A 24,221-nucleotide genomic window follows, 5' to 3' on the forward strand; every position below is an offset into this window, starting at 1 on the left:
GAAACTTCAAATTCGGCAGAGGGACCAAGAATAAGAATAATGGCAGAGAAAATGAAGACAATAGCAGGAGTTACAGTAAAAAAGTTAATTTCTGAGTGGTCTAGATACCATGCCAGGTTAGGAGTAATTCCACAAATCAAATTGATATTTGTATCACAAATCAAATTGATATTTGTATTAAGAGAGAATATGACTATATATAAAAAGGATACTATTGGGTTTCTTTTTCCAATATTTTTTTTCTTTTTTCTTATTTTTGTTATTAATATTTACATAAATTTTTCCAATCTCAAAAATTAGGTATCAACCTAATATATAAGATCATCTTAGGAGAACTATCCTATGACTATCCTATTATTCAAATGTAATTTTGAATTTAAAATAAACTCGATCTAACAAATTAGTGGCCTCTATAGAAATTCAGTATCTGATAATGCTATGAATATAACATGTCTCTTTTTTTAAATAAAAATCCCTGGCTGGAATTGAAAAAAATAAACATTATTTATATAAATGCTTAACATGTTTCATTCCAAATATATTAAAAAAATACTTTAAGCATATTGAATCCCATCTACTTTTTCAAGATTTATAGCTTTTAATTCATGGTTTCGTCTGAGTTCTTGTTTTATTTAAAATTATATTATTTAAAAAAAAACTTGTATATGAAAATGTATCTATATATTTGCATATGTGGATGAATATGTCGCTATTTCACTAAGTATTCTCTTGTGCATGATTTAATTGTTATTAATATTTATTTTATTTTATTGTGATAGTTATTTTTTTCCATAACATTTTATTGTGTGGTTTTCATATTTTTTGTTACACGTTTTTAAAAAGTTATTAACATTTTTATGTGTTATTTACATTCTTGGAACAAAATAATATTAAAATAGGGTTTTAATATAAGTTTCCTTTCTGGTTTACAAAAATTATATTGTTTTTCATATGAACCAGAGCAAGATTTTTTTATAAAATAAAACTTTTTAGTAATAGATATTGAATTGTGTTTACCTTAAAATGTAAATGTTAATAATGAGTAATGCTTATTAAAAAAAATACTATATTTGTGTTGAATTTGTTTTTTTTTTCTATATATCAAAGTAACTAGAAGCAAAATGGATCTAATTGAAAAAACCATATACCAATTAACACCAATACAAAGCATTCATTAATTACCAACTAAAATGCCCAAAATGAGACATTAAAATATATGCACTATGAACAATATATCTTATTCCAAAATTTCATCGACCCCAAAATTGTTGAATGAATAAGAATTCTTTAAAAACCTATAATTCCAAGTTCTCACATCAACATGATTTAAAAAGATGGGAATGTATAATATTTTGTATAATATGTCAATTTAACTATTGCAATGTATATGAGGAAAAACAATCCATATAAATTTTCATTCAATTTGTTTTCAACTATTTTGTTTTGCAAGTGTAATTTATTTGACAATGACAAGTGATGTTTGCAAAAGTTAAAAGTACAAACATAATCATTTTTCAAGTGGTTACGAAGGTCATTTTTCATATTTTTCTGCATATGCACATTTCACAACACAATTAGGTTTATTTGCATATGGATAAGGGTTTGGTTGGAACAATTAATCTAAAATTGGATAACTAGTCTTTTATTTAGGAAGTTAATTATGATGAAATTCTCTTTAAGTGCAAATCACGCCATGAGTGTGGGAATTTTTCTTGAAACTGCAAAAAATTGGAGGAAGTCTAGAAGCAAGTTGACAAGGGAGACCAATGGTAGAAACCAAAGCGTAGAAGGGGGCCTTCTTGAAATAATGCAGTAGTGAAACCCCTATAAGCTAATTTATTTGACCCAAAGGCTTCTCCTTCCCCAAAATAACTTGCCTCCACCACAGCTGATGGATCCTTTTCCAACAAGAACAAAGGATCATGCTTCCAAGGTAATAAGTTCAATGTGTAGGACTAGTTGAATGAAGTGTTGAGAAATCTAAGGCGGCTAGATTTGCTGTGATTTCTCTAAACTTAATAACTACTTGTGATGTTCTTTTACTTTGAATTGATGTAATTATAATTTTCTTCTTCATATCTTGATTATTGAGGTGTTATTATCATCAAACAACTACCAAAACATGAATATCAATAAAACAAATGGACACAATGTGTAGGCTATTATCCAAGGCGAAAACCTCTCCTAGAGAGGAAACCCCATGAGAAACTATTATCTTCTTATAGAATCTTCAAATTATGAATTCCAAGACCTTTAGACCCAAAATAAAGACCCCTCCAAGACCAATTCAACCTCTTTTAGATGAGCTTCCTTTCCACAAAGTCGACACTAGTCAAACAAGTTCAAACTTTAGATTCTAACCTCTATTTCAAAATTTCAGTTTATGCTTCAAGTCTAGAACCTTTCAACCTTCCAACAACAACGACAACTTCGCACGTGTGGGTGGAATGGGCTAAATTAGGCCTTTTCTCTTCTTCGCTTGGATGGATTTATTTGCTTAGATATTTGACCTTAAGACTTCATATTTTAGCACTACTATTTTGACTTCTTGACAGAGAACTTCAATGTGATCTTGTAACTATAGAAACCCTAGATACAACTCACATGTGTGGGGTAATAGAGTCAAAAATTTTGATTGTAGACTTCATTCTTCCACCTTCTTAGATCCCTCCTCTTCTTCGCTTAGTCTTCTTTTCCTTCTTATGAACTTCAAAAAACTTGCTACTCTAAAATGAGATCAAATGCTTCATATATATACCTTTCGATGAGGCTCAAATTTCCCAGCATGAGGCTAACTTTATCTCTACTAGCCAACATGATGTTTGCTAGGTATACTTGGTATTGGAGGGACTTTTGACACAATTTTGACTGAAATAAGTTCCTTTGAATTGTTACAAGATGCCCAGTGGGGTCTATTACATATGAAAATGACCTTTTTGACTTCTTGACTCTATGAAAAAATACTAGAAGCACACAATGGGTGCTTTGTCCTATAAATAAGTTGACTTTGAGCATGAAACCTATGCTATAAAATAATAATAATAAATTTTCTTTCTCTTTTACATAAAATCAAGAATACGTAAGATATTATGAAGATCAAACTTAGTTACAAATTTCAACGCTCCCTCTTAACTAGGGAGGTATTATAATACATATATGGTACATGAACATTCTCATACTAAAGAATTATCATAAGAAGTTTGGGATTGGTAAGCCATCTCATAAGTTATCTTCTCAACTTATATCAGTGCATCTCATCATATCAACCAACATTGTCATATAGCAAGGCCTTGACTAACGGCTCTATCTCTCAACTAGATTAGAGCACAATGTTGGAGACACAATGATTTATAGACACCTTCATCATTATCTCTCAAGGAACATACCCCATCTGAATGTTCACAAGGTATGTCCTTTTAGGACCATTCCCTTCTTGGATTTACACACCCTCAAGGAATCTCCTCTTTAACTACTCTTTCATATTGGATTCCCTACCTCATCCTCAAAGAGTATCAGTATTTGTCTCAGATTCTTACCCAATCCTCTAATATTTCTTCATTATGTGAATACAATAATGATGTGTCTATATATCCCTGTCAACTAGGGAGGATCTACTCATTCCTTTACATGAAAGGGCTATACCCAAGCTCCCTCTTAATTAGAGACTTATTTTCAACAACAGTAATCTATTATTCCATGGAGATCATGGTACTATCCGTTGCTTGTAGGGTTTCTCTTTCTACATCATCATGTCATGAATAAACTTCAACTCCTTTATCATGGAGCCAACTTCTTCCATAACTTATTTGTAGGTCTTCAACCATCTTTTTCATCACTTTCCTTCAACAAAACATAGTGGTGAACCAATTATTATTAGTCATGTCATCCTTTTTATCATTGGAAAGTGAACTTCTTTGTCATCATCAAGATATCCTTCATACTTCTACCTTTTTATAGTCGTTTTTCTCTTAGGATCTTCTATCTTTATGTGTACTAGTTGTAAGTGAATTTCTACAATTTCTTGTTGGTAGCCCTATTTAAATCCAACCAAATGCTTTCAAAAATCAAAAGTGAACATAAAAAATTACCTCTTTATGATGGCTCTTCATCATAACATATTCTTCTACAACATCAACATCCTTTTCTGTACGAATCCATCTCCAAGGCTTCCATTATTGAGGTTCTCCTTTGTCATCATACTTATCAGAGTCTTCACCATTTCTTCATGGAGATGTCATAGACAATCCTTTTTAGCATCAGATGTTAATTATCCATACTGTCTATGTAGTTGTATTTTCACAAACTCTTCTTTCAATTTCTTCACATATTGCTTCCTTGGGAACTCTATATATAGCTCCTCTATAGAAGAGTTCAATGCATGTTTCATTTATGCCTTCATATATTATCCGTAAGGAAGCGTTCCTTCTTCTTCAACCATGCTCATGAGATAGAGTATTCTAACCATCTTATCTGTGACTAAGTGATGACATTACATTATCTGTGTATCAAAAAGTTACAAAATATATGCATACCTTTTTCTTCATGTGGTCATCTAGGATTCCTTCAACGACTTTCTTTTTCTTTCTTGAAGATGAAAATGCTTCAACTAAATTGTCATGTTGCACTTCTTTGTCACCATATCTTCATCCTCCTAAAATATGGATCCCATACTAGGTGGAATGTAGACTATCTATGTAACACTTGATTTTTCCAAGTAGAGGTGAAAATTTTCAACAAAGATTGCGATGGAGGATCTTGATGATCCTTATTCTGAAAATACTTCTTTCTAATGATGATGAAGTGTGATGATCTATTATCTTCCTATCTTGCTAGATGACTTGCTTCAACCATGAAAATTGTTGTTTCTGCTATCCTTTCATGCTTCTAGTATGAGGCCATCTCAATATTGTTACAATGCATCCTACCACTAATGCTTGTTATATTGAAAATAAACTCAATGTATGGGAGACCTTTAATAGCAGAGATATTTCACTTCTTCCTTCTTATATTTCTTGTCTTTCGGTTCTTCTACTTCTTCAGTCACATGGGCATCACTTCTTTCTTTCCTTGTCTTGTTGCCCTTCTTGAGTTTAGGATAATTCCTCTTGAAGTGCCCATATTCATTACATTCATAACACTGAATTTTAGACATGTCAATTTTCTTTTGAAATTATCTTTAGGTTCAAACCTTCCAAACTTTCTTTCTTCCTTGTGATAGCTACAAATTCTTGTGTTTTCTCATTTGATCAAATGCCATCCTTTGCTTTTAATATGGTTTCTTCAATCTTATATAATTCCCATAGATCATCGAATGGAGTAGCTTCCTTTTTTCCATAGATGCTTGATACAAAGTTGCCCCATTCATATGGTAGTGCATTGAGTACACAAGTGGTCATTTCTGGATCTAACATTGTTTCTCCAAGCTCTTTTGGTTGATCTCTAATTTAGATGCCTTCATGAGATATGAAGCTACCCCTTCTTCCTTTGATACTTTCATTTTGTGTAATTCGGTTCTTAAAGATATTATTTCCTCTTTTGTACTTATAGAGTACAACTCTACCAATTTGTTTGTACTTATAGGGTACAACTCTACCAATTTGTCATAGATCCCTTTTGATGTCTTCAATTTTTCTACAAAGGGAATGTGAGAATCCTTTGATAGATTCAATGAGGATTCTTTGATAGATTCAATGATGCTTGAGATTTTTATTGAGAAGACTTTGTGATGGAGCCCTTGACATACTAAAAAACTTCATTTTATGTGAGAATTAAATCCATTTTTTTCTTCCCTGCATGGTAGTTTGATGTCCCAACAAGTTTATTGTTCTCCTTGCAGAAAGTAGTCATTTGATTTGTAGGTTGAGAGATGAATATAAAGTACTTACTTGATAAATGAAGATGTATTTTTGATGATGATTACTTCCACTAGATGCTTCCTTGATGATGATGTGTTCTTGTGAGCTTTATAAGGAGGTATGATCTTCCTTCTTCAATATGGCAATGCTTCTCCTTCAAGATAAGGAGAGATGTTCTTATTCCTTTAAAGATCCTTAAGATGTGTTCTTTTCTTCAATATGAGCGAGATCACTTTGATTCCTTTGATGATGATGAATTTCTCTTCTTGCTTCCTTTGAATGATGATGTAGAATATGGAGGTTTCCCAAAATGCTTCAAATGTGTAAAATCCTTCTTTCTTCGAGAGGAGGTAGGGTCCTCAAGGTCTCATTTTCTTCTTCCAAAATTTATTCCTTCAAGATGATCGGGTCTTTGGTGGTTACTAGTTCTCCCTGATGCTCTTCCTCTTCCATTCGGACCTTATGTATCATTTTTAATTGAGTGATCTTCAAGCTTCCTTTCCTTGCCACCTAAGTTCATATTCCATGTTAAGAAATACAGAGTAGCTATATTAGGTGTGATTTCTCTAAACTTGATAATTGCTTATGATGTTATTTTACTTTGACTTGATGTACTTATAATTTTCTTCTTCTTATCTTGATTATTATGGTTTTCTTATCGTCAAATAGATACCAAAACATGAAGATCATTAGAAAAAATGGACACAAGATGTAGGTTATTAGCTAGGGCCAAAACCTCTCATAGAGAGGAAAACCCACAAGAAATTCATCTCTACATATAAAATCTTCAAATGATCAATTCCAAAACAAAGACCCTTCCAAGACCAAGTCAACCTATTTTAGATGAGCTTCCTTTCCACAAAGTCAACACTTTTCAAACAACTTCAAAATTTAGATTTCAGCCTCTCTTTTAGAATTTCGGATTCTGCTTCAAGTTTGCAACTTTTCAGCCTTCTACCAATAGCTACAACTTCACACATGTGGGTTGTAGAGGCTACAGTAGGCCTTTTCTCTCCTTCTCTTGGCTTGATTTTCATTCCTTAAATATTTTACCTTAAGACTTGATGTTTCAATAGTATTTCGACTTTTTAATGGAGAACTTTAATGTGATCTTGTAGTTGCAGAAACCCTAGTTGCAACTCGCACGTGTGGGGTAATAGAGATAGAAATTTTTATTTTAGACTTTGTTCTTCCTTATTATTAGATCCCTCCTCTTATTCGCTTAGTCTTCTTGTCGTTATTGTGAACTTCAATGAACTTGCTACTCTAAAATGAAACCAAATGCTTCATATATATACCTTTCCATGAGGCTCGAATTTCTCTTCATGAGGACAACTTTATCTATGCTTGTCGACTTGATGTTTTCTAGGTTGACTTAGTCTTGGAGGGACTTTTGACACAATTTTGACTCAAATAAATTATGTTGACTTGTTACAAGATTCCCAATGGGGTATATTACATATAAGAATGACTCTTTTGTCTTCTTGACTCTATGACAAAATCCTAGAAGAACACAATGGTTTCTTTGACCTATAAATAAATTGACCTTGAGCATGAAACCCATGCTATAAAATAGTAATAATAAATTTTATTTCTATTTTACATAAAATCAAGAATACATAAGATGTTATGAAGATCGAACCTAACTACAAATTTCAACATGAAGAAGGTAAAATTCATGTTGAAAATATTTCAAAATCTTTGAATCAGATTCTATAAGTAAAATTGCTAATTAACAATAGAATCTTTAAGCTTGAATTATGAGCCGTGTATTCCTTACTTGTTGTTATACAATAGTATTCAAATGATGTTTAAATATATGATGTTATATTAATGTTCTTACAGGAAATATTGATAAACCCTCATGAAACTAGACTTAATTTCTTTGATTACTTAGTTTAAAGTATCCACTTTCAATTGAGTACCATTCAACCTTTTTCATTGTTCATATACACCACCTGTATTACTCTGTTAATCCTTTTCGGTTCTCCAGAATTCTTCATAGATCATGCATTAAAATTAGATACTTTAGATAAACATGAGAAGGAGAAAATTGTCGATAAATGGACATAAATTATATATCGAAGAAAACCTGAGGGAAATTATCTAGAATATGCAAATATTTTGCTAATCTCACTTCATGTCAAAGTCCTAAATAAAACTCCTAAAAGGATTCCTGAGGAGTAAAAAAGGGTTTTATAGTCAAGCAAAGAAACTTTCATAGGAGGTTGGTTTCTTTTCTAAAATCACACTATTATAAGTTTTTATGGGTTTTAGGGTTAGCCCTATTGTTTACCCACTTTAATCGTTCCTTATATTTTTTGCATGGGCATTTCTAGGAAGAGATTAGTGGTAGATGAAACTCAATTTCTTTGAAAAATTAGAAAACTATGATATTTATTGTATATGATATCTTTTATTTGATGATCAAAAACATAAATGCTTGTGATATCATAGAAATGGGGCTTAATTCTTCTAAACTATGAAGTATGACCCTTTCCATGTCATAGTTGAATTACAAAAGAAGGTTGGGTTGTCTACTTATTAGCATTTTCTAATCCTTCAATTGAAACTAAAGCTAATAGTCATTGTTAGATTGAGGATGATAGTAGACTGGAAAGAAATAAAAACACAAAACTAGCAACAACACCTGCATAGCAAGTGGAGGGGGATACAATTGAATATGCAAATAATTTAGTGGTAGTCAACCTAGTATCTAGTGCTACTGAGAAAATGGCAAAGACAATGATCAAAATGTTTTTTTATTAGTAGTAGTATACAACAGCCCCAATAGAAAAGGAAAGTGACATAAATAAGTAATGGTGATAAGGAGAAAACTAAGGAGAGTAAGATAAAAGAAGATAAATACAGTTCATTTGAAGAAATCAATGAATAATTAACCAATCAAGTCCAATAAATTTTTAAAGATTCTCATCCAAATGTACAAATAGGTCTCACCTTGTTTGTTTCAACTAATGTGGAAGCTAAGAGGCCTCTAAAGGATAAATGAAAGGGAATTGTAGTTATGGAAAATGAAGGGTAGTACCTTCCCAATCATCCATGTCTATTATCCCCACCACCTTTAGTTCTCTAGAAGAGAGTTCATGACCTAGGTTTTTTTGTTCAACTTATTTCGACAAAAACACTTTCAACTTAATAGTGGTCCAACTAGAAATTCACTAATTGGTTCCAGGACTACATCAACCAAGGTGGATCTAAATCAAATTAATGTGGGAGATATTGTTGGCATTATGACACAGGTTTGGCACTATGACACAGGTGTTGTCCTTGATGGCAACTCACTCATATGGCAGACCACAGTTCAGGCTCTCAGAATGAAAGAAAAAGAGATATACGCAGTTTCCTCTTAACCAAGCTGTGTATACACGCAAGATCATTGATCAAAAGGTGCGTATGCTTATACACGCACTTTCATGCACGGAAAAGCGCGTACATGTGGGAAGACTCATTTTTAGTCCATGGTATTTGGTCCTTGGTATTTGGACCTATGGTTGTGGACCATGGTATTGCATCCGAAGTGTTGAACCCAGGTATTGGGTTCCAAGTATTGTTTCTAAGTGGTTTTGGACCGTGGTATTGTGTAAGGCCTAAGACTATAAAAGGAGGAGATGATTAGGCAAATGCATTGACTCAAGCATTGAATATCGTATGAGGAGCTAGATCTAGAATACTGGTCATTAGGTCATGGTGCATAGCTGGATCTAAATCAAGGAGGAACCTGAGCGCAAGAAGAAGGATAAGTACTATTGATGGGTCAAGATCTTAAGGCTTGAATAGTAGTATCTTTGTGTGATTTTGATCTGTTATTTTTGGCGCATGACTTGATCTATAAATTTGATAATCTGGGTATAACTGATGTCTGAATAAGTGAAAAGGATAAATTATATTTTATAGATCTGTACGCAGGTTCAGTGAAGCAAAGGCGCGTATACACGCTGGTTCTGTAATTCAAAATAGTGTATACGCAGGTTGGCCTTAATTCAGAAGCGTATGCACGCAGGTTGTACACATTGAAGTAGCGTACGTCTCTTGAAATATGTTTTAGCTACTTTTGTTTATTGTTGCAGTGTTCTAGGTTCAGAATTGGTGTCTGGTTATTGTTACTGTTTTCTGGGTACAACATTCAGAGAAGTGACTATTTGATTCAGTTTTGTTTGGTGCAAAGGAGATTGGTTGATACAGATATACTTGATGTTATTCATGGATCCAGTCTGAAAATTTATGAAACGTGGTCCCTAGAAGAAAAGAGAAGGTTGTAGCCTTCTGTAGGTCAGCACCTACGTACTAGTACCTCAGCTAGTACAAGAGCTAAGGGGGTTGTAGCTCCCTTCTAGGAGAAGCTGGAGAACGAGAGAAGGTTGTAGCCTTCTGTAGGTAGCAACCTGCGTACTGGTATAAGACTACACCAGTACAGAATCATTGTAAAAAGAAGTTTCTAATTAAAAGAAGATAGAGACAAATTGCAGTAGGTGGTTTTCACCCACATTGGGTTTCCACCTTATATCTTGTGTTCTTATGTGTGACTGTCTATTTTGGTTTATTATTCCTGGTTACTGTTTATATGGTTTGATGCACGGATTAATGAACAACATCTGAAGAATAATTTAAATTACAAGTATGCTGGTTATACGTTAGTTTCCTTAACTTCAGTTGCGTACATACGCGGTTTTTACTAACTAAATTAGCGTATGCAAATCTGATTGTGAAATGAAAATTAATTGACCTAATAATACTGATTCACCCCCCCCCCCCAGTATTATTCCCAAAAATTGGTATCAGAGCAGGTCCTTCAGAAGAAGCTTGATTGCTTGAAGGAAGATCTATCATCATGAGCAACTACGAAAAGGAGGCATCTATCAGGCCACCAATCTTTGATGGAAATAACTTCGTCTATTGGAAGGTAAGAATCACAGCCTATCTTCAATCTCTTGGTACAGAAGTTTGGGATATCGTGGAAACAGGATACACATTTCCATCAGCAACTCCTACAGATACGGCTGGTAAGAAGCAGTATGAAACAAATGCAAAGGCTTTCAATACTCTATTAGGGAGTTTATCTCAATCAAAATTCGTCAAGGTAATGCAGCTCAAAACTGCAAAAGAAATATGGGACAAGATCGTTCTGAGCTATGAAGGAGATGATTAGGTAAAATGTGCAAAACTACAAACTCTTAGGATTCAATATGAAAATCTCAGAATGCACAATGATGAAAGTGTGGCTTATTATTTCTTATGTATAGATGAGATTGTTAATTGCATGAAAAACTTGGGTGAAGAGATAAAAGAAGTTACTTTGGTTGAAAAGGTTCTAAGATCTTTGTCTTCTAAGTTTGAATCAAAAGTTTTGGCTATAGAAGAAAAGCAGAATCTACAGAGCATTACCATGTCACAGCTGCACGGAATCCTAACTGCTTTCGAAATGAGAAAAGGGGGACCATCGGACATGAGAGAATCTGCATTCAAAGACTCAGGAAAAGGAGAATACAATGAGTCAGGACATATGTCAGAAGGAGAGGAAGAATCAAACTTTGTCAAGAACCTTCAACGGGGTTCTGGAAGATTCAGAGGTAAGCTACCTTTTAAGTGCTTTTCTTGTGGAAGAGTCGGTCACTATGCAGCCAAGTGTCCTCATAAAGATAAGCTTGACAAAGGTAAGGAACTAGTTAGATTGAACACAAAACATAATGTAAGTAAGAAGAGCTATTATACACATGAAGACAGTGATGGATTTTCAAATAGTGATGAAGATGAACAAGGTAATGATTATAGACTTTTGATGGCTTTTGAAGATGATTATTTCTTGGATGCTATAGATGAAGAAGGTCTTTATGAAGAAATTTCTAAACTTAAAATTTGTTTAGAAGAAAAGAATATGATTATAGACACTCTGTCATTCCAACTTGCTGAAAGGGAAAAACACAATGAAAAGTTAGAATGTGAAATTGTGGGACTTAGAAAAGATATTGAGAAAACAAAAGCTATTAATCTTAGATTTGCTAAAGGATCTGAAACTTTAGATGAGATTATCAAAGTGCAGCATTCTCCTCTAATCAAGACAGGTCTTGGGTATATTGAAGAAGCATCTCAAACACAGAAGCCATCTACCTCCAGAAGTTATCTTGAAGCAGCAAGGAGAAGTGAACAGGTTGATAATCGATAGCAAATGCACAACATAGATCAACAGGTAAATCAGGGACAATTTACTTCAAGAATGAACAGAGATCACCAAGTAAATCGAGGGCAATCTACTTCAAGGATGAATAGAAGCTACAACCAACTGTAAGTAAATCATTCTCAATTTTCCTCAAGAATGGATGTCAATGAAAACTACAATCATTTGGTCAGTAGGTTTGATAATCGCAAGAATTTCTTCAATGACAAATGTTTCTCTTGTCATAACTTTGGACACAAAGCTGCTCAATGTGTTGCCTGCAAGACCATCATGACTAGAGAAGCTCAAAAATAAAGGAGTATGACTGGGATCATGAAAGGGATCTACACTCTTGAAAATGAAATAGAATGTTCTATTTGTAACAACTTCGATCATGAAGATTCTGAATGCAGGAGTAGGTTTCAGCCAACAAGCAAGAAGGAGCAAGCTTCATTGAGTCCCAAAACATGGAGAAAGAAATAACCGCAACCAGAAAGATGTGGTATAGCCTTATATGCGGAAGGGCAAGAAAATTAGTGGTACATCGACAGTGGATGCTCGAAACATATGACACGTGATAAAGAAAAACTTCAGTCATATAGTACCTTAGAAAAGGAAAAGAAGGTCTCTTTTGGAAATGACACCCCTGCATTCATAAAAGGTAAAGGTTTTGTTCTTTTGAAAGAAAAGGTCAAAGCTGGAAATGTTATGTATGTTGATGGCTTAAAGCATAATCTATTGAGTGTCAGTCAAATGTGTGATCAAGGAAATGAGGTAATATTTCGATCAAATGGATGTATTGTTCGTGAGCTTGATACAGGAGAAACAGTGATCAAAGGCATAATAACTCCAAATAATTTATACATACTCAAGGGAGGACAACAAAAATGCTATCTCAACAAGAATGATGAACACTGGCTGTGGCATTGAAGATTGGGGCATCTAAGCTTCTCTCAGATAAGGAAAGCATGCAAATATCAGGCGGTTCATGATCTCCCTGACATCATAATTCTAGACAATACAATATGAAAATCATGTCAATTTGGTAAGAAAAATAGAACTAACTTCCCCGAGAAGGAAGGATCAACTAGTAGGCCACTTGAACTTGTTGATACTGATGTATGTGGTCCATCTAGGAAAAGGTCACCTCGAGGAGAAGAATACTTCATATTGTTCATTGACGACTTTTCCAGGATGTGTTGGATAGGACTTCTGAATCATAAAGACGAAGCTTTCGAAAAGTTCAAAGCATTCAAAGCCTTGGTTGAAAACGAACCAAATCGCAGAATCAAATGCCTCAGGTCTGATCGAGGAGGGGAATTTACCTCGGATGAATTTTTTGATTTTCATGAAGAACATAGAATAAGAAGGGAATTACCTACTGCAAGGACTCCTCAGCAAAATGGAGTAGTAGAAAGGATGAACAGAATGGTTCAACAAATGGCTCGTGCTATGCTTGATGAGTCTGGAACTCCTGCAACCTTCTGGGGTGAAGTTGCATTTGCTGTCGTTACTATTCTCAACAAGACAAATGTCTGGGTAAACAACACTCAAACTCCTCATGAACTTTGGTATGGTAAGACTCCTACGGTAAAATACTTCAAAATTTTTGGAAGAAAATGTTATATCAAAAGGACTGATGAAAACCTTGGCAAGTTTGAACCTAGAGCAGATGAAGGCATTCTCCTTGGTTACTCTCCCCACAACAAAGGATATAAGTGTTACAATAAAAGACTTGGAAAAATTGTTGAAAGTATTGATGTAGTGGTTGATGAAGAAGGAAATATTCCTAAGCAGGTAAAATCCGAAGATTTCGAAGATGATGAGGACTATCCTTCAACATCAAATCAGACTTATGATGAAGAAGAAACCTATGAGGCACCAGAAGAATAGATAAGGGTAGAAGAAAAGACTCCATCTAGGTACGTTCAGAAGAATCTTTCAGAAAATCAAATTTTGGGGCAGAAAGAGGCAGGTGTACAAACAAGAAGAACTATTTCTGAAGCTTCAAGTTATCTAGCATTGCTCTCCTCCACTGAACCACTAAATGTAAGTGAAGCATGCAACGATGAATGCTGGGTCAAGGCCATGAAAGAAGAACTTGAGCATATTGAAAAGAATAACACTTGGGAGTTGGTTCCTAGACCAAACGATAAGAATGTCATAGGGACAAAATGGATATTTAAAAATAAGTTGAATGAAAATGGAGATGTTATTAGAAACAAGGCTAAACTTGTTTGTAAAGGGTATGCTCAACAAGAAGGTATAGACTTTGAAGAAACTTTTGCACCGGTTGCTAGACTTGAAGCCATAAGAATGTTCCTTGCTCTTTCTAGCTTTCAGAAGTTCAAAGTATTTCAAATGGATGTGAAATCTGCCTTTTTAAATGGAGACTTGGAAGAAGAAGTGTATATTGAGCAACGAGATGGATTCATCCTTGGAAATGATCCAAAACTTGTATGCAGACTTAAGAAAGCACTCTATGGTCTTAAACAGGCTCCAAGAGCTTGGTATTATCGTCTGAACAAATACCTTCATCTACAAGAATTTTCAAAAGGATCAGCAGATAGCAATCTATATGTAAAAATTGATAATGATAAATTGCTAATACTTGTCGTGTATGTTGATGATATCATCTTTGGTAGCAATGAAGAATCCATGAGTCAAAACTTTGCTTTGGTGATGCAGAAAGAATTCGAAATGTCCTTTCTTGGTGAGCTGACATATTTTCTTGGTTTACAAGTCCAACAAAATAAAGACGGTATCTTTTTATCACAAACCAAGTACCTCAAGGAGATCTTGAAGAAATATGGCATGGAAGATTCGAAACCAGTATGTACCCCTATGGTAATAGGATGCAGCCTCAGCGCAAATGATGATTCAGCAGCAGTACATCAACCAAACTATAGATCCATGATTGGTAGTCTGCTCGAACTGACAGGTACCCGACCAGACATCATGCATGCAATAGGAATAGTTGGAAGATTCCAGGCAAATCATAAAGAAGCACACCTTCAGGCGGTTAAAATAATTTTCAAATATCTTCAAGGAACACAAAACTATGGCTTATGGTATCCTAGAGATATAGATCTCACACTTCATGCATATACAGATGCAGATTAGCCAGGAAGCATGGACGGCAGAAAAAGCACTAGTGGTGGTGCATTCTTTATGGGTTCCAGATTAGTATCTTGGTTCAACAAGAAACAAAGTTCAATTTCTTTATCTATAGCTGAAGTGGAATATGTGGCTACAGCATCTTGCTACACACAACTCCTTTGGATGCTGCAAATTTTGCAAGATTTTCAAATCACTTGTACTCCACCTATCTCCATTTTATGTGATAATACAAGTGCAATGAGCATTTCAAAAAATCCAGTCATGCATTCAAAGACCAAGCACATACCTATCAAATATCATTTTCTCCAAGAACAAGTGCTTGAACAAAAGGTCGAATTGGAGTATGTTCCCTCCAAGGAATAGGTTGCTGATATACTCACCAAACCACTGACCAGGGAGACATTTGAATACCTCAAACAGAAGTTGGGAGTAGTTGATGCATCATCTTGTTGTTGAAACTTGTCTGTTTCATAGAAAAGTGGTTGTACGTGAGTTTAATGAGGAGAATACGCGTACATATGTTGGTTTATGTGGATATAGTCATGTATATGTTGGTTTGAAGACAAACAGTGGGTCAGGCTCAAGATGAAAAGAGTCTGATATGTGTCTGACAGAGACCATCTGGCACAGGTTCAGGGGGAGCATATATTCTTCTAATAATGCATTGTTGGCATTATCTTAGAAGATCTTGGTTCAATTTCACAGTTGCTTTAGTTTTAGGTGGAATAGGTTCAGAGGGAGAACATGGTTGCTGGTCTGCATGATGATTAACAGATGTTGTTGATGATAGTTGTTGATGACTATCATAGTCTTGTTGTAGATATTTCGTCTCTATGTCATGTATTTGTTTTCTTATCAAGGTCATGTAACGACCTATTTTGGTTTCCCCACTATGCTTGGGATGGATGTTGTAATGTTCTTGTTTTATCATGTGTAAACTTTTGGTGTATCCCCACTTGGTTGGGAGATGGATGTATGTATGAGTCTTTGGTGATAGGGAGGTCATTTATGATGTATAAAGTCATGTTTCTTCTTAAAGAACATCTTCTTGCAGACCTTGCCTACAGTCAGGAGGAGCATGGATAGCACAGCGGAGCAGATATTTCAAAATGAACTCAGGGGGAGCATAACCCTTTGCACTTGATGACAAAGGGGGAGAATGACTTTGAGTGACTTGGGGTTGCCATCAAGTCCAAAGGGGGAGATTGTTGGCATTATGACACAAGTTTGGCACTATGACACAGGTGTTATCCTCAATGGCAACTCACTCAGATGGCAGACCACAGTTCAGGCTCTCAAAATGAAAGAAAAAGAGATATATGCAGTTTCCTCTTAACCAAGACGCGTATACATGCAGGATCATTGATCAAAAGGAGCGTATGCGTATACATGCATTTTCATGCACGGAAAAGCGCGTACATGTGGGAAGACTCATTTTTAGTCCATGGTATTTTGTCCTTGGTATTTGGACCTATGGTTGTGGACCATGGTATTGCATCCGAAGTTTTGAACCCAAGTATTGGGTCCTAAGTATTGGTTCTAAGTGGTTTTGGACTGTGGTATTGTGTAAGGCCTAAGACTATAAAAGGGGAAGGAGATGATTAGGCAAATGCATTGACTCAAGCATTGAATATCTTATGAAGAGATAGATATGGAATACTAGTCATTGGGTTATGGTGCATAGCTAGATCTGAATCAAGGAGGAACCTAAGCGCAAGAAGAAGGATAAGTACTATTGATGGGTCAAGATCTTAAGGCTTGAATAGTAGTATCTTTGTGTGATTTTGATCTGTTATTTTTGGCACATGACTTGATATATAAATCTGATAATATGGGTATAACTGATGTTTGAATAAGTGAAAAGGATAAATTATCTTTTATAGATCTGTACGCAGGTTCGCGAAGCAAAGGCACGTATACACACTGGTTCTGTAATTCAAAATAGTGTATATGTAGGTTGGCCTTAATTCAGAAGTGTATGCACGTAGGTTATACACATTGAAGTAGCATACGTCCCTTGAAATATGTTTTGGCTACTTCTGTTTATTGCTGCAGTGTTCTGGGTTCAGAATTGGTGTTTGGTTACTGTTACTATTTTCTGGGTACAACATTCATAGAAGTGACCATTTGATTCAGTTTTGTTTGGTGCAACAGAGATTAGTTGATACAGATATACTTGATGTTTGATTGATGTTATTCATGGATCCAGTCTGATAATTTATGAAACGTGGTCCTTGGAAGAAAAGAGAAGGTTGTAGCCTTCTGTAGGTCAGCACCTACGTACTAGTACCTCAACTAGTACAAGAGCTAAGGGGGTTGTAGCTCCCTTTCAGGAGAAGATGGAGAACGAGAGAAGGTTGTAGCCTTCTCTAGGTAGCAGCCTGAGTACTGGTATAAGACTGCACCAGTACAGAATCATTGTAGAAAGAAGTTTCTAATTAAAAGAAGATAGAGATGAATTGCAACAGGTGGTTTTCACCCACATTGGGTTTCCACCTTATATCTTGTGTTCTTATGTGTGACTTTATGTTCTGGTTTACTGTTCCTGGTTACTGTTTATATGGTTTGATGCAAAGATTAATGAAAAACATCTGAAGAATAATTTAAATTACAAGTTTGCTGGTTATACGCTAGTTTCCTTAACTGCAGTTGCGTACATACACGGTTTTTACTAACTGAAGTAGCGTATGCAAATCTGATTGTGAAATGAAAATTAATTGACCTGATAACACTGATTCACCCCCCCCCAGTATTATTTCCAACAGATATGATTGAATGGCATAGAAAAACGTGGGAAATGGTAGCCAAAATGTTGATACAATCTATAGCCAATATCCAGAAACTGCATGCATTTTTAAGTAGGCTTGACATAACTAAATACTGCAAAAGTGGTAATATGAACAAAAACAAATAGAATAAAGGACATAAAAAAATAGATAATCAATATATCAGGTTTCCCCAATGATGGTAATAAAACTAAATTATCATAAGATTCCAAAGAAAATAAATTTGTAGTCTACAGGAAACATATAAATGTGTAGATTTTGAATTCTCGATTTAATTATGAACTACCCATATAGGAACGAAGTTAATAAGAAAATACAGAAATTGCAGAGAGATATGAATATAAAAGAATCCCAAATTAAAAATTTTAAATAGGATAAAGCATGTCAGATGATTGAGTTCCAGTCGAAGGAAAGTCAATATAAAGACAAGATGAATGAATATAGGGCCAAGATAAACTCAACTTCCAAGCAAGATGTGGTTGATCTTTCTTCAACCAATGAACAAAAAAATAGTGTTCTAAGAAACTAAAATTATTTCAACTGAAGGTTTTTGAAATGGATACAAGTAAATACTCTGTAGTAAGAAAAAGTACAGTTGGAGTCATCCTAGTCTGCTAATTTCAAAAGAAGAATGAGATTCATGAAAAAGTTCAAGCCATGCTTAAGGGAGAGGAAAATGAATTATAGTATCTAAGAGACTTCGTGAAATATGAAACAATGGGAGGAACTACCTTAATGTATATCAAAAGAAACATATAGGAAATTATTAATGATAGGATTGAAGAAATAAAACCTTGTTTTAATTTGATGCATTTATTTGAATCTGTTATTATATGTAATGCTGAGTTAGATATAAAAAACATAACTCCCACTATTGAAAACAAGATGGAAAAAGTAGATCCAATCGTCTAATGGTTAAATTCCACTTTATATGAAGCATTACAAGCCTTGGGATTTCCCATCAGATTGGAATTCATTATATTGGTATTAACTGTTAAAGGAAATAAAATACCATGTGTGATATGGAAAGTGATATCATTAAGCCAGGAATGAAATAGAAGATTTCAAGTTTGAATGGGGATACATACAAAGATTTAGAATACCTACATTCTGGACATAAGTGGGATGGTTGATGTTAGATGAAAAATTTCAACTTCACTAAAAAATTCCAAGAAGACCAAGAATATATTTAGAAATTTAGTGAAGGCTCACTTTTAGGAGAGGTAATAGTGAATACTTTATGCATAGAATTAAATGCATTGACACTCATGAACAGTTGACGCATCAACTCTCCAATATGCCTTACCAAATGAAATCAAGGCTTGAGGTAGCATATCTCAATTTTAAAATGAAACCACTTATTTCTCCCATACACTAGGACAAATTTATTAGGCTCAAGAAAGGAATGACCCATAAATTATTTCTTGCACAATCTGTGCAGGGTGAAGAAATAGCAATGCCATTGCAATATGCCATTGAAGAGTTTGCCAAGGAGGAGGAAGAATACATCACATTCCCATGACCAAAGAATGTAGGCAGACAACCCTCTAAGCAATTCAAGGTAAACATGACAGTTAATAGTAAAGAAAAAGTGTTGAGGCACTCATCAAAACAAAAGGTTGCTCCGCAAAAGTAAAATTAAAAGCTAAAAGGGAATTATTGCATGTAAAATTCTTTTACTTGTAATCAGTTGGAAAATATGGTTGTGGAGGTAGTTTCTCTTAGGAAGATTTAAAAATCAAAGGAATGCACATTGCAATGGTTGACAGTTTGTTGTATGAAACTTATATTATTTTTTAAAGTAAGAATCACACATTGGTTTTTCTCATTTTATCATAACGATGTTATAGTCCTTTTTCATGTGTTTGGTGGTTATGTGTGTATTATGGATTATTTTTTAAGTTTTGTTGTTAGTTGTATGGTACAACTAATTGATTATTTTATTTCCTTTCAAGAATACATGGATAACTTAGGAGTGGAGCACAACATATTAGAGGAAATTTCAGCACAAAAGTGCCTATGAAATTTTTGTATAATCTCCATGTCATAATATGTAAACTAATCAAAATCCTCTAAATTTTAAAAGAGGTACATGTAAATATTTTGGAGGGAAAAGAAGAAAAATTACTTCTTTTAATTGTATTTTTGGCTTATCTCCTTATAACTTTACTAAAATTTCAAGTTTATACACTTGTTGGATGCAAGATTAAATTCCACATCCAACAAGTACCCATTATGCATACTTTTGAAAAGACCCACATTGGTAAAAATTGAAGACACGTTAACAAAGTGTGTTCAACATGTTTTTTTAATGTATTTTAAATTTGTATCAATATGGGTCTTCTCAAAAGTATGAATTATGGGTACTCGTTGGATGTGGAATTTAATTTTTCATCCAACAAGTGTCTACACTTGAAATTTGAGTAAACCTATAAGTAGATAAGCCTAAAAAAAAAAAAAAAACTCTTCTTTTCCCTCCAAAATTCATAACTCTTATTTGATTATTTTAGCTATTATTTTATTTTTTATCCTTAGGAGGCTACTTTTAGGCTGAAATTTCCTCTAATTTGGATGATTTTATGAGGATGTTCATGCAGAGTCTTGATGGTGATGCTCACAAATGGTTTAGGAGCCTTGCATAGGTGTCTATTAATTCTAGAACTCAGTTAATGCAAGTATTCTTGGAACAATATGGAGAGGAAAAGGATCACCAATATCAGTTCACTAAGTTTTCTTCTTTACAGAAGAACTCAAGAGAAAGTGTGTTTGAATTTTCCAAAAGGTTTATTAATGTTACAAGAGGCTTCCTAATCATATTAATCCTTCATATACAATAGCTAAGGTTTCGTATGCCTTAGCATATGATCCATATTTCTCCATGTTGTTATGGGAGTGTAGATATCAAATATTGGCAGACAATCAAAGTGATACATGTAATACTAAGGGAAATATGGTTACTTCTGATAAAATAAAGTTGAATGAAGAAAATAAGGACATTATAAAGAAGATTGAAGACAATAATGAAAAAAAATTTACCTCCAAGACTTCTCAAGAGAAAAATATTTAGGAGATGGCTAAGATAGTGAAGGCCTTATCACATAAAATTCAAAAGTTAGAGATGTGAAAGAAGATGGAGGAAAAGATCCTATCAATCTTACTCCTCAAAGGAATTTCCCACAAAATATTTAGCCCCTAAGGAATCTAAATTTTTCTATGATAAGTCAAGGCCCATATCGGAGACCTTTTAATCCACAAGTCTTTCAAAGGGGCCGAATGGGTGAAGAACCTCCTGTCCAACCTCTTGTGTAGAACAATGTCAACTTATTAGAGGTGTACAATGATGAAATGGCTAGTTATGAGTTGTTATTTAATTAATACAATTATCTTGTGCTAATTTGGCTCAGTAATAACCTGAATCACCCTTACACCAACCAAAAAAAATCACAACTTAATGAAGATTATTATGATAGTGATATTAACTATACTGAAAATGATCCTTGTTGCCATTCAGTATAGGTATTTTTTTGATGTTTTAGTGGGTGAAATGAAGAATAAATGATTTAATACCTAGGATAGATGGAAAATAGCCTAAATAACCTAATATTGGGATGAAGAAGTGCCAACAGGAATAAGAGATAATAGCTATAATAAAAAGATAGTTTAAAAAAGGGTTATTAATCAAAAACAAATTGAAGAAGATTCATTTAGAGATCAACAATCATTTAATCTAACAAATGAACTGAACAAAATTAAAATGATGATTTCGTTTATTGAAATTGTGAAAAACGCTTCATTTAAAAATGAAGTGGAGATTTTGTATCAAAGTCAAGAAGTTCTCAGTAATTAGATAACGCTTTAATCATAGGCATAATTAATCCAAGATGATTCTCCAAAGGTAAGTATTGGTCCTTACATTAAAATATATATAATTTGGTACCTACTTTCTATATCAATCTGAAGGTACATGAAATAAATATTCATAAATACATGTTAGATTCAAGGGCTTCCCATAATCTTATACCTAAGGAAATCATGGAGAAATTGGGATTAGACATCTCAAGGGAGTATAAAGATCTCTATTCTTTCAATTCTCAAAGAGTAAAGTTCTTGGGAGTAATTAAATATCTTGTGGTGGCTTTGGCACAAGTTCTAGTAAAAGGTGTAGTTATGGATGTAGTAGTGCTTGATGTGTCTATCATCTATGGTATTCTCCTATTAATATCTTGGGGAGATAAAACTTGGGAGTAGATTACAACTCAATTTATCTTAAGTAGTTATACCTGTGATTTAGGGATGGACTTATAGATTTTATGGAGAGTCTCGTCTTGCATACTTTTTGAGCTATGAGTAGTCCCTGAATAGTTTTTTTATGTATTCAATGGATAGAAATTTAGGAAATTTTATTTTAACAATTTCAAAAGAGGAACAAAGTTTGAAAGAAATAAAATTTAGTTGTAAATTAATGTAGATAATTATAATGTTGAGTGGAAAATGTTTTTTGATGGAGCTTCATACAAAGATGGATCCAAAGCTAGATTAGTTTTTGCTTCACCAAATAAATAAAATTTTACTTTTCCTTTCAAACTAACTTTTGAAACAAATAATAATGTGGCAAAGTATGAAGCATTAATTTCGGGACTCAAAGTAGCTCATAAATTAAACATTCATAATTTATCTATTTTTGGAGATTGTGAATTAGTCATCAAAAAAATTGTTGCTAAATGTCAAATCATACATCCTCATCTTAGAGCATATAGGAATCAAATATTGGATTTGATAGAGAGTTTTTTCTCTTCAATTAAATTTACTATCATCTCAAGAGAGAAAAATCAGTTGGAAAACTCTTTACCCGTGACTGCTCCAACCTTCAGACCACCTGAAGAAACAAAGCTTAAATATGAGATTGAAATTTTGTATAGACCATCAAAATGGATTTGACCTAGGTATGATTCAGGTAACATAAATCCATGTCAATGTCCCTAGGAACAAAACCCATGTTCTAAAATTTCTCCCGGAGTCATGTAGATATTCAAGCATGGATGCTAGTTACCTTAACTACATATGAGCCACATGAATAGCACTAGGAATACCATCATCAATAAAACCAACAATAATCCTTTATAATTCATCAAAAATAAAGGAAAAATAGTTATAATTAAATACATTAGCATTCATGAGCTTATTGTGGAAGATTCATGAAGAAACTCAACAAGAGGGGTAATAAATAGTCAAAGAAGTGTGATAAAATGATTGAAAATGGGTGTTTAGAATGTGAAAAAGATGAAAATTTGGTGACTCAACACTAGATAATTCTCACAACAACCATTTCTTGATGAACAATGCAACCTCCTTGATCTATTCCATGACATTCTTCTTGGTGGACACCTATATTTTACTTAATTGATCTTTTCCCACCACCACGGGAATGTGGCTAGCTGCTACAAGCACACTTTCTAGCACAAGGAAATATTGACCCATTGTTAACATCAGCCTCAACCTTAGCACAACCACACATTCTCCAACACCACCATCAACATACTACATGTATGTCAATATGACTTGGGTGCAGAGCAAACATAGCATAACAAGATAGTAACATAAAAACCAATCTATAGGCCTCTCTCATGAGAAAGATTTACCAACCCAAACTTGGCTTTGATGCCATGTTAAATTCACTGAGAGAAATTAAAAAATAATAATAATAAATCAGACATCATAAACACATGTTTATCCTTAAAAACCCAATTTGGAGAAAAAACTAGCTAACATTACTATATTAATCCCTTCACTAAAACCAGGCCAAGTCCGCCAAGTGAGCCTTCACCACTTATCTCCCTAGAAATATACAATGAAGTCTTCCCAATCCTTTTAAAAGTTTATGGAATCCACATGGATGAAACCATGGGCAAACAAACCAGGTGCTTGAAACCACCATTGTTTGACCAAGTAACTTTGACTATTTCACTCAGTCATGTTTAGGTAACATAAAAGCAGTAAAAGAAATGGAAGAACCAATTAAAATGATTAAAGCAAAGCTTAAGGAAGCATAGGATAGAAAGAAATAATAATAATAATAATAATAATAAATAAAGTTATGCTAATGTTATATATTTTATCGGAATTACAAAATTGGAGATAAATTATTTTGAGTTAAACCGCAAAAGAGTTTGATAAAATTTGGAAAGGGAGCAAAGTTGTCTCCATGATTTCTTATACCTTCTCAAGTCAAGAGAAAAAGAGACCAATAGCTTATCAATGTGCATTTCCTGTATCTTTAGAACGAATGCA

This window comes from Pinus tabuliformis, chromosome 2_1 (genome assembly GCF_031772625.1).
Source record: "Pinus tabuliformis cultivar Carrire ecotype Pingquan chromosome 2_1, CPIR1, whole genome shotgun sequence".
NCBI lineage: Eukaryota > Viridiplantae > Streptophyta > Pinopsida > Pinales > Pinaceae > Pinus > Pinus tabuliformis.